The sequence below is a fragment of the Acinonyx jubatus genome, chromosome D1 (assembly GCF_027475565.1).
Source record: "Acinonyx jubatus isolate Ajub_Pintada_27869175 chromosome D1, VMU_Ajub_asm_v1.0, whole genome shotgun sequence".
Classification (NCBI taxonomy): Eukaryota; Metazoa; Chordata; class Mammalia; order Carnivora; family Felidae; genus Acinonyx; species Acinonyx jubatus.
Window position 1 is genome coordinate 22718331 of NC_069390.1, and position 11448 is coordinate 22729778.

Genomic DNA, 11448 nt, shown 5'->3' on the forward strand with positions numbered 1-11448 from the left:
GGAGTTGTCTGTGCATCCAGCCCCAGCCCCAGCCCCTAGCCCATGCGGTTTTGGCAGCAATAACGGATGTGGGGTAATGCCCCCTGCCAAATAAAAATGATGTATGTTCTGCATGGGAAGGAGACGGGTGGAAAACCAGTGGGGAGTAGTTGGGGAAAGGGACAGAGAGGTCAGCACTGGGAACATGGCAGGTGGGAGGCCATTTCATAACATTTCTTGTTGATCACACCACAGGGGACACCTTCTTTGCCCATCAGCACGACTGGCGTCTTGGCAGTCGTGGTGATAGTGGCTCTGAAAGTGAGAGCTCCACCAGCCCTTCCGGTAGGAAGATCCGTGGTAAATTCCCCGTTCTGCAGCAGCGAGTCCTGGATAACAATATTTTTGGCCCCCAAGTGTCAGCTCATTCACGAAGAAAACTTGACCTGTCTTTTCCAACTAGGACACCAACCTCAGCTGGCATGATGCTGATCACGGTTTTCCCTGGGACTGCTAGCAGATAGAAGGCGAGTCCTTATAGCACACAATGGCCGCATCCTGGCAGGTGCCGGCTGCCCTGAGGTTGTGGGGGAAAGATGTTCCACCCGGTGGGGGCGCTGCTGCTGAGGCCCTGGGCTACAGGCAGCGGAGGCGGACCGCTTGGGGCACGCATCTCGGCTCTGCCAGCAGATGTAATTTTTTATGTCTATTTTCCCTTGAGTGAATTATAAGCTCCATGAGGGCAGGGTTTTCTCTGTATTATTTACTACTATGGTTCCAGGGTCTACAAAGGTATTGGCATGTAATAGACTCTCAACACTTTCCAAATAAAGGAACAAGCTTTTTCAGGACCATCTTAGAAAAGTGAGTATTTTTGTAAGATTTAAATAGTTCACTGATTCTGAATATTGTTAATCAAATTTTTAAATTTGGAAGATACAAAGCACAACTGGGGCTGTCTTTCATCACTTCTTTTGACCTTAGAATGTGCAGAAGCATAAAAAAAATATTAATAATGGTGATTATCATTAACACATTAAATGGCAAACATAATTGCAGTGTTATGAATAGGTTTAAATAAGAATTAAATCATTTTTTCATGTTTTAAATATCTCTGTTAATAAAATCCTGGTAACTATGAAAAAAGTAAAATGCTCTCTTTCATTCTTTTTTTCTAATTTCTGTTTGTATAATTAAATGTCACTTTCCTATTTGCATGCTTGGTTTTATTTGGGTGTAAAATATAGTGACCCTGCTTCATTTGATTACATATTTCCTACTTAACCTATTTTAGAAAATCCATTCTAAATGACTTAAGAATATCTAATACAATGAATGTAATTAATATTTATTTGGTAAGTCAAAGAAATCTTTTTCAGGCACTTCTGAGAGAAAATCTCTACTCTTTTTTTTTTTTTATTAATGGTCTGTATTGGACAATTTGTTAAAAAACAGAAAGTAAATAGATACTTTTAGGAAGGTCAACAAGAACAGAAGACATGTATTAAGGCTACAGGGGATATAAAATATGTTTCTTTGAGTGAGACCTGGCAGTTTTAAATATTTGTATCCCCCAAACCCCAAACATTTATAGTCAAATGGATTATCTATGTGATGCTTGTAACTCTCTTCATTTTTCAAGTAGTTCACAATTTTAAACACTGTGATGAAATATTTCAAACACTAGCATTTTTAGAGCATAAAATGTAGAAATACAAATTATTTGTTGTGTCAGTGACTTTTTAATTTTCAAGACTGCAAATTCTCTCAAAGTTGGGGATGTCAGACACACTTGGTAATGACCTGGGGATACTGTCACTACTCAATATCAGCATATATTCCATGTGTGTTCAATAGAACTCCCTCTGCTTGTTTTTAATAAAACCTTTAGACAATCTCTCAAATGTCTACTTTGCATTTCATATGCTTCCTCAACATTAGCTCATTAATCTAGACTTTCTGACAAGTTATAGACAAGTGACTCTATTATTCCCAGTACAAAAATCCACAGTAAAAAATTAGCATTAAGGTGCTTGCTATTGAAAGTTATAGAAACTATGATGATGTTAAATAATATTATGGATAATAAAGTTAGGGATGTAGACCAGATGCCATTTTTCCCTTTCCCCATCCTATACTAATATCAAAATGATCAAGATTTTACTTTCATAGGAACACTTCATTTTACATGTAGAAAAGAAATGGAAAAGTTTGAAAAGATAACTGAGACAGTAGTTAGACAGGCATCCTTCTCTTCCTCTTTCCCATTCTCTCCCTCAAATCCTTTTTGCTTGTTTTTTTTTTTCATCAGCTTATTGACACTTATCTTTTTGAGAATCAGTATAATAGGATTAAGTTGATTAAGAGTTGATATTGACTATTCACTAAATATATGACCTCAAACAACTTAGTCATTTTTATTATTTTTAAGTAATCTTTACACCCAGAGTGGGGCTAGAACCTACAACCCCGAGATCACATGCTCCACTGACTGAGCTAGTCAGACGCCCTTACTTAATCTTTTGTGCTCCAGTTTATCATCTATAAAATGAGGACAACACTAGTTATCTCTTAATTAAATTCTAGTATAAATCAAATGGATTAACACATTCAAGTTTTCATAATCATGACCAGCACATAGTGAGTGTTCAATAATTGCTAACTGGTATTTTGAAGCTAGAAATAGTGGTATTGGTAGTAATAGTAGTAATAATAAGCAGTAATAATAAGTACTAGTAGTAGAAGTGGTAGATGCCGACTATGTTTAAGAATTGTGCTAGTTACTCTATGTATAGTGGCAAATCAAGCAAACAAGACAATTCTTGTGTCAGTCTAGATATTTTCTGGTAACCTGTCTTCAGTTTCCTTAATTCTCTCTTCAGCTGTGTCCCTTTGATTATCATATCCACTTAACTTGTTCTTAGCTTTCTATCTTGGATTTTCCACTTACATGCTTTTAACTTTTTCTTCATAGATTGTCATTCTTTGCCAAAATTCTCCTTCTCATTGTCTGTTTTATTGAACATTTTAGTCACACTTGTTTTAATATTCCCACTTAATAACTCCAAACTGCTGGGCTAATTGTCATTAAGTACTGGAAAATTTTAATAAAATTTTATAAAGATTATTAGAAGTTCTATATCATGTTATCTTTCTCTAGAAGGGAAAAACTTCCATTTTTTTATTTTTTTTAATTTTTTTTATTTTTATTATTATTTTTTTAATTAAAAAAATTTTTTTTTCAACGTTTATTTATTTTTGGGACAGAGAGAGACAGAGCATGAACGGGGGAGGGGCAGAGAGAGAGGGAGACACAGAATCGGAAACAGGCTCCAGGCTCTGAGCCATCAGCCCAGAGCCTGACGCGGGGCTCGAACTCCCGGACCGCGAGATCGTGACCTGGCTGAAGTCCGACACTTAACCAACTGCGCCACCCAGGCGCCCCAAAACTTCCAGTTTTTGAACTCCTCTAGGCCTGGCTTGTTTTATGAGGCCTTTCTACTTTAGCAGGTGTGATGCCCAAATTCTGTCTCTGCAGTCTAGTGGAACCACTAGAAAAGATTCATCTTTTCAGTCCCCTCTCCACATTTGGAACGAACAGATGCATCTAGAGGGAAAAGGGAGTTAAGTGCCATGTTCCTCTCTCTGTGTTTCCCTCCTACCTACCCTCTCAGATTTTGTATGGAGAACCCTCAGACTCCTTAGAATAGTTGTTTAAGTTGTTAGTATTGGTCTGATACAATCTCACTCAACACATTCAGAAACATAAGTGATTTCTAAAAAAGTTGGTAAACTTCATATATTTTTAAATTTTATTTTTTTTAATTTACATCCAAATTAGTTAGCATATAGTGCAACAATGATTTCAGGAGTATATTCCTTAATGCCCCTTACCTATTTAGCTCTTCCCCCCCTCCCATACCCCCTCCAGTAACCCTCTGTTTGTTCTCCATATTTATGAGTCTCTTATGCTTTGTCCCCCTCCCTGTTTTTGTATTATTTTTGTTTCCCTTCCCTTATGTTTGAACATCTGTTTTGTCTCTTAAACTCCTAGTATTAGTGAATTCATATGATATTTGTCTTTCTCTGACTAATTTCACTGAGCATAATACCCTCTAGTTCCATCCACGTAGTTGCAAATGGCAAGATTTCTGAGTAATACTCCACCGTATATATATACTCACACCTTCTTTACCCATTCATCCATCGATGGACATTTGGGATCTTTCTATACTTTGGTTATTGCTGATAGTGCTGCTATAAACATTGGGGTGCATGTGTCCTTTTGAAACAGCACACCTGTATCCTTTGGATAAATACCTAGTGATTCAATTGCTGGGTCATAGGGTAATTCTATTTTTAGTTTTTTTTTTGAGGACCCTACATACTGTTTTCCAGAGTGGCTGCACCAGTTTACATTTCCAGGGAAACTTCATATTTTTAAGAATGAGAAAACTAAAATAGTAAAATTATTTCCACTAAAAGTGTCTGAGAATTCCTTATGTAAGAGTGAAACTTACATTTACACAAAAACTGCCTTTATTATCAAAGATGGAGTGTATGAATTCAAATGAGTAAAGTATTTGGGACAGCTTATGACCAAGCCTATAATTATCCTCTTGGGGGAAATCAACTTTTTCAGTCTTAATTTCTCTATGAATTACGATTATTTGATAAATGAGAAAAACACTGTGCTCCCCAGAAGGAGGGTGCAATATAAAACAAAGCATCTATCTAAAGGATTGCTATATTGGGCGATATGAAAACTTATTGTGATACAACTGTAAAATGATTCTATATTATTGGTCTGTGCCACCAATTGTGATATGTAAAATCTCTGTGCCCTCAGTATTCAATCACGTTTTTCAGATCTAATGACTTTCTGTGCAATTTTAATTATTTAGGATTCCTAATTAACTCAGTTATCCCTCCATTTCATATCTGTTTTAATTATATTTCTTTTCTTCTTTCATGGTTTGGAAAGGTAGTGGTCTTGTTCACTCCTTTCATCCTTCTTTTGGTTCTAGGTTCTCAGATACTGGTGCCATAAAGCAGAATTTTTGGCAAAGTGTCATTGTCAATATCCTTTGTGTAGCAGGCATTCAAAAGCTACTTCTGTCAGTGGGTACATGCACTGCTAAAACCCACTACGTGATTCTCTGACTGGAGACATCTAGCTCAATATGAAACTCTTCGCCAGCCTCTTACTTTGACTCTCATCATTTGATGCATATTCCACGCTTCTTACTCTGTCAGCTCACATCAAATGGATCAAGTGGGTTGAGGCAACAGCAAGGCGTATCGGTTACAGCTATATTCTGCAATTGCACTTCACCCATACAAAATTTCACCCTTGTCACCTCCTGTTGGGAGAGGAGTATGTGTGCAGGTTGTTCACTGACATCCCTTCTTTACATCTGGCCATCTCTGTCTAAATCTTTTTGCTGCTAAATAAGCACAGGAAACAGGTTAGCATGTCTGCATTAGTGAATGTTCAAATTAAAGACATCAGTTTCCCCTTTTTGCAAATACTTCCAATTCCTATCAGTGGCTCTTGGAAGCCTTCTCACTTGGGCTTTAGGGTAAGGCATCTCCCGTGGGGATCAGGAAGGAAAACACACAGCTCTCCATTTGTTACAAGTCCCACAGTTCTCCTTTTTTTTCCTTCTCCCCCGTCATTTGCTTATTCAGGTGGCCAAAAAGGGTGTGGGAAAATTAAGCTGATATCTAAGTATACCAAAGCCTGTTCAATCATTTTTTAGTAAGTTCTTAAAAAGTTATGATCCCAATTCTTTGCAGCTTTCTTTAAAATACAGGTTGCAGGGCACCTGGGTGACTCAGTGGTTAAGTGTCCGACTCTTGATTTCGGCTCAGATCGTGAGCTCATGGTCATGAGATTGAGCCCTGCATCAGGCATAGAGCCTGCTTAAAATTCTCTCTCTTCCCTCCCTCTGTACCTTCCCTGCTCACTCGCATGTGCTCTCTCCTTCTCTAAAACAAACAAATAAAATAAAATAAAATAAAATAAAATAAAATACAGGTTGTATTTACATACTCCTCAGCTTCTCAATTTTGTGTCTCATACATATTGGGCTGCCATCTTAGCCGTGGCATCAGCGAGAATGGGGTGTGTAGATTATATAGAAGTTTATAGGCTAGTCTATGTACTTTGCCATTTAGAGTGAGACAGGAAACCACCTGAGGTTGTGAGTAAAGATGCATCATGATTTGACTTCCTTTTAAAGGTTTTCCTTTTTAAATGGCTGCCATATTAGGAATAGACTCCAGAGAAGCAAGAACAGCCAGAAGGGGCAGTAGGAGCTAATACAACAATCTCTACTCATCACTCTCATTTTGTCAAGGAGGATAATGTTTGTGAGAAGCTCTGTAATAGGTCATGTCTCAGGTTCAGCTGGCCAAGATTGAGTTATTTGCTGACTCTCGAGCTGCAAGCACATCTAGGAAAGGAAGTATCATTTTCAGTGAGTATTATAGGGGATAGCCTCCTCTGGCCAGAAAAATAGGAGGAATGGCTGTTGGTTGGGTAATCGATAATGTTTTTCATGGTGGACTAAGAGCATTAAAATGTTTTGAAGCTTTTAATGAGAATATTACATTGATAAAGTTTTATTTTGGAATAGCCTTTCTAAATACCTAGAAAATAAACCAAAGAAGAGGAAGACTAGAAGCATGGAATCTAATTAGATGCTATTTCCATAATCAAGATAAGACATGGTAGTCTATGATAGTGACCTGGGAATGATGGTGAGAAGCGAGGGTAATGGAGAGGAGGCATCAATGGTGTGCTCAGACTAGATAGTGCTGCCATTCTTTGAAATCTATACTTTTTAAAAAAGGGGATTGCGTTTAGGAAGAAAATTAGTTTATTTTTGCATATGCTGTGTTTAAGATGTGTTTGAGAAAATCTAAACAATTATGTACAGTAGACAGAGTCTGATAGGAAATATATCAAAGCTCAAACTATATATTTTAAGATTACACACACATGATTATGTTCAAAGTATAAAAAAAACATTAATTCAGAAAAAAATGGGATTAGAGCAAGATGATGTTCTGAACATATACTTTTATTCTCTCCTGCTCTGCATACAATGAGATGAGAGAGTGAGAGAAAGAGAGAGATATATATAAATAGCAGATAGAAATTTAAAATAACATTTGAAGGAGAAATATTAACAATGAGCTTGAAATGTTTAGTCTCGGAATATAAAGAATATATACAATATAATCTTCAGAAGTAAAGTGAGAAGAAACCACAATGTCAAAACACGTGAGAGAAAATATTGCTGCAGAATTAGAATTCCAGGAGTCAATCTGAGAATTTCTCCTTGAGAGGAGAAAGTATAAAATTATTGTCTCTAAAACTAGAAAAGGGAATTGCCAATGAAAACAAGTATTATTGACAGGCTCCTGTGATCATGCATGCCAAATTTGTAGTTATAAATTTAAAGGGAGGCAAATCAGTTTCAGTCCTTATTTCTGGAAGTTAGGTGAAGTTTTGCATGTAATCACAGTTGGGATTTTGCCAAGTGAGAAACCCAGAGGAATAGTGGGTTATGTGTCTTGATTATATTGAGCAAGAAATTATGGTGATGGACAAAGGAATATAAGTTGTGTACAAGAGTACATATCAGACCACAGATTGGGTATGCTGGTAAACACTTAAAAAAGTGATAAATTTAATGGATTGTACGATTCAGGGAAAGAAAAGAATTGTTGAAATGTATGCAAAGTCAGTGAGTTGAAATGTTAGAAGATTAGGGGCTCCTGGGTGGCTTAGTTGGTTAAGTGTCGGACTTTGGCTTAGGTCATGATTTCACGGTTTGTGAGTTCCAGACCCACGTCAGGCTCTGTGCTGACAGCTAGCTCAGAGCCTGGAGCCTGTCTTTGGATTCTCTGTCTCCTTCTCTCTCTGTCCCTCCCCTGCTCTCTCTCAAAAAAAATAAAACATAAAAAATTTTTTTTAAATGTTAGAAGGTTGTAGTAAGAGAGGATATTTTATTTATTAAAAAATTTTTTAATGTTTATTCATTTTTGAGAGACCAGAGAGACAGAGCATGAATGGGGGAAGGGCAGAGAGAGAGGGAGACACAGAACCCAAGGCAGGATCCAGGCTCTGAGCTGTCAGCACAGAGCCCAATGTGGGCTCGAACTCCCAAACCGTGAGATCATGACCTGAGCCAAAGCCGGATGCTTAACCTACTGATCCACCCAGGCACCCCAAGAGAGGATACTTTAAATCAAGATTTGAGATGTCATATATTTATTGGAAGTAAAAAAAAAATCTAGAAATTACTATGAGATGAAGTGGATAGACAGGCAAGAGGAAAAATTTATATCAAATAAATTTTAAATAAGGATGACAAGATCTGAAAGCCCCAGTGACATGAACCTTCAATCTACTAAATGCTGAAGACCATATAATAAAGCAACAATTACAGGTAAAGAGGAGAATGACTCAGATGTTAATACTTAAGTGAATGATTTCTATTGACTACAAAATTTTGAAATGTTATGTAGTATAGTCAGATAACGTGAATTTCAAAATAGTTGGGATTTAAGGGAGTGTTATGAATTACATGACTGTGTGTCCCCTTCAATTCTTCTGTCAAAGCCCTAACTCCGAATGTGAAGGTATGTGGAGGCTGGGTCTTTAGAAGTTAATTAGGGTTAGATGAGGTCATGTGCAGGGTGCCCTCATGATGAGTTTAGTGCCCTATAGAAAGAGACATGAGAGTTCTCTCTCTCCTGTGCACAAAAAACAAAAACAGAAACAAAAACAAAAACAAAAAACGTCGTGTGAGCACACAGGGAGATAGCAGCTACCTGAAATCAAAGAAGAGAGCCCTCACCAGGAAATGGCACCTTCATCTTTGACTTCCAAGCCTTAAGAACTGTGAGAAATACATGTCAGTTGTTTAAGTCACCTAGTCTGTGATGTTAAGCCATAGCAGCCCAAGCTTATTAAGACGGGGAGTGATGAGAAATCATTCGGAGCCAGGAATGAGAGCAAGTAGAATACTCCTCCACCTTCAGCCCCAGCCCCATAGAAAGTATGTAGTGTGAGAGAAAGAAGTAGTCACCCTTAAGAGAGCTTCGGGGCTTTGTCACTCCAATTCACAGAGAGGTGTTGTGGGAAAGAATGTTTGGAGTGGAGGCTTACAGTGTCGAAGATCTGTTTTAGACCACATGTATTAGAGGGCATGGGAGAAGGGCTCTAGGAGTTGGGGAAGTCTGAGATTAAGAGATGTACACAGGGGACAGAAATCCAGCTGACAGCTTAGAGAGTTGGGTCAGAACTGAGGTAAAGAAGTGTGACAAGAATATCTTCATTGTCTTTTAATTAAGCATGGATAATTGATTCTAATCACAACCTCCTGCAGACTGGCTTCAGTGGTGAGTCTTCTGGGGTTACAGGTGCTCAAGTGCTGGTCATCTTGGAGGACATGCAGTTCGGTCAGCATCCCTCACACGCCACCGAGTGCGACGGCAGAGTTGGGAAATGGGTGGTTGCACCACAGCACGAGACCTCACTGGTGTCACATCACCCCTAGAACATCTGGATCTTTGTAGGCTGTCTCTAAATATATATTCGGGCTGATACTTTCACACTAGCATTCTGTATGTTTAGTGCTAATGACTGTCTTAAATATGTGTCCAGCTTTGGGGTTTTTTCCTAACGTGCCTATTAGTAAAGTCGTATTTGCTTTTGATAAAATTTTATATAAACCTAATTTTTCTCACAACAGTTGTTTGAAACTCCTTTCAAACTTAAAATTATATATATATATATATTTTGGGGGGTGCTATGTATAAATACTTCATGAGGACATTTGTATAAACATTTTGGTGACAAACACATGAACACAAATAGATGTACTAAAGATGTAATTTCATAAAAATCATGTGAAATATATGTAATAAATAAAATAAGATGAATTTGTGACATGTAATAATAAGAAAAGCTAACCTTTACTGAGCTCAAGGTATAAGCTAGATGCAATCCTCAGACTCTTACCTGTGTTATCTGATGTCCATAATGACACTATAAAGTAAGTACCTTTATCAACTGCATTTTTACATGAGGACATTGAGGCACAAAGAGATTAGAGAATTTACACAAGAACACTCACACATTATGGGGAGAAGTCAAGATTTAAACCTTGACCCCAGACCGAATGCTGAAACATACACATATATGCACACTTATATTCCCGTATACTTATATCATATATACGTGCATATATATTTATATATCACATATATAAATAAATTATATATTTACATATCATATATAAAAATAAATTATATATTTATCTGCTGCATATATAAATTATGTAGGTCCCATGCCATTTGAAAGAATTGAAGCACCAGGACAGTTCAGGAAAGAAGGCGATTACTTCCGAAAGAAAGGACGAGAAACAAGAGGAATTAACAAGCTAGAGCTGAGGTGAACTATGAATATAGAGTATGAAGATTTCAAGTAGAAGTGCCAACACGCACACACACAATATGTAAAGTGCATATTTACAGAATGGCAAGTAGCTTCACTTTATTGAAGAGCTTGTGTGTATGCAAAAGAGGTTAACAGTCAATAGGAATGGAATGATAAATTGGCACAGCATTACTGAAGATTTGCATTATATGCTCTTTTCCTGGCCTAACGCATAGTGGAGAAATGGAGATATCTGACCAGAGAAGTTTTGTTTTGATAATGGCCGTATTTTGGAAAGACTAATCTGGAAGAGGTTAATGATATCAATCAGCACAAGAATTGCTCAGTTCTAAAATCACCACAGGCATTTCTATAATAAATAATGAAAAAAGGAGGAAGGATCTTTTCATACTTTGCTATAACTTAAAAAGTAACTTCTGTAGCTTTAATTTTACAGCTATATGACCTTAGTTGGAAATTATTAACCTAACATTTCAAACCTTTAAAACTTCTGGCAAGAATTTAAAGACAAAAATTAAACCTGAACTAACATTACATTTTAAAGTACTAAATAAATAAATTATTCTTAGAATGAATTCCTCAGTTCAATTTTCCCCATAATTTTCATTCTCTCTCTTTCTCTGTACTTCCATGAGGCTTATAATATGTGATAAATGTCACTTTGCTTGTATTCTAAAAGGAAAGAGGCAGAGATTAGAAAAATAACATGAAACTCAATATACCTGTTTCTTTCATTTGTTTAAATAACTGTTTAATAGACCCAACATAATAAGACGAACAGCCACGTTCTGCAAGGTGTTCTGCAAGGACACCTAAAGATCTTGCCAACCAAAATTGGTCATTGATGGTTACAGTTACCCCTATATCCACCCACCATCTTTGAAAGTTTTTACTAAAACTTTTACGTTTTCTCATTTGAATGATTGACACCTAAGAAATGAAGTATTTCTACATTATTGACAAATCCCAAATAGAACAATAACTTTGTGATG

General features: G+C 37.0%; 1 pseudogene; it reads right to left on the minus strand.

Moving 5' to 3' along the window:
• Positions 1-60: 60 nt before the first annotated feature.
• Positions 61-6079, minus strand: LOC106983770 (profilin-1-like; annotated as a pseudogene).
• Positions 6080-11448: the final 5369 nt, after the last annotated feature.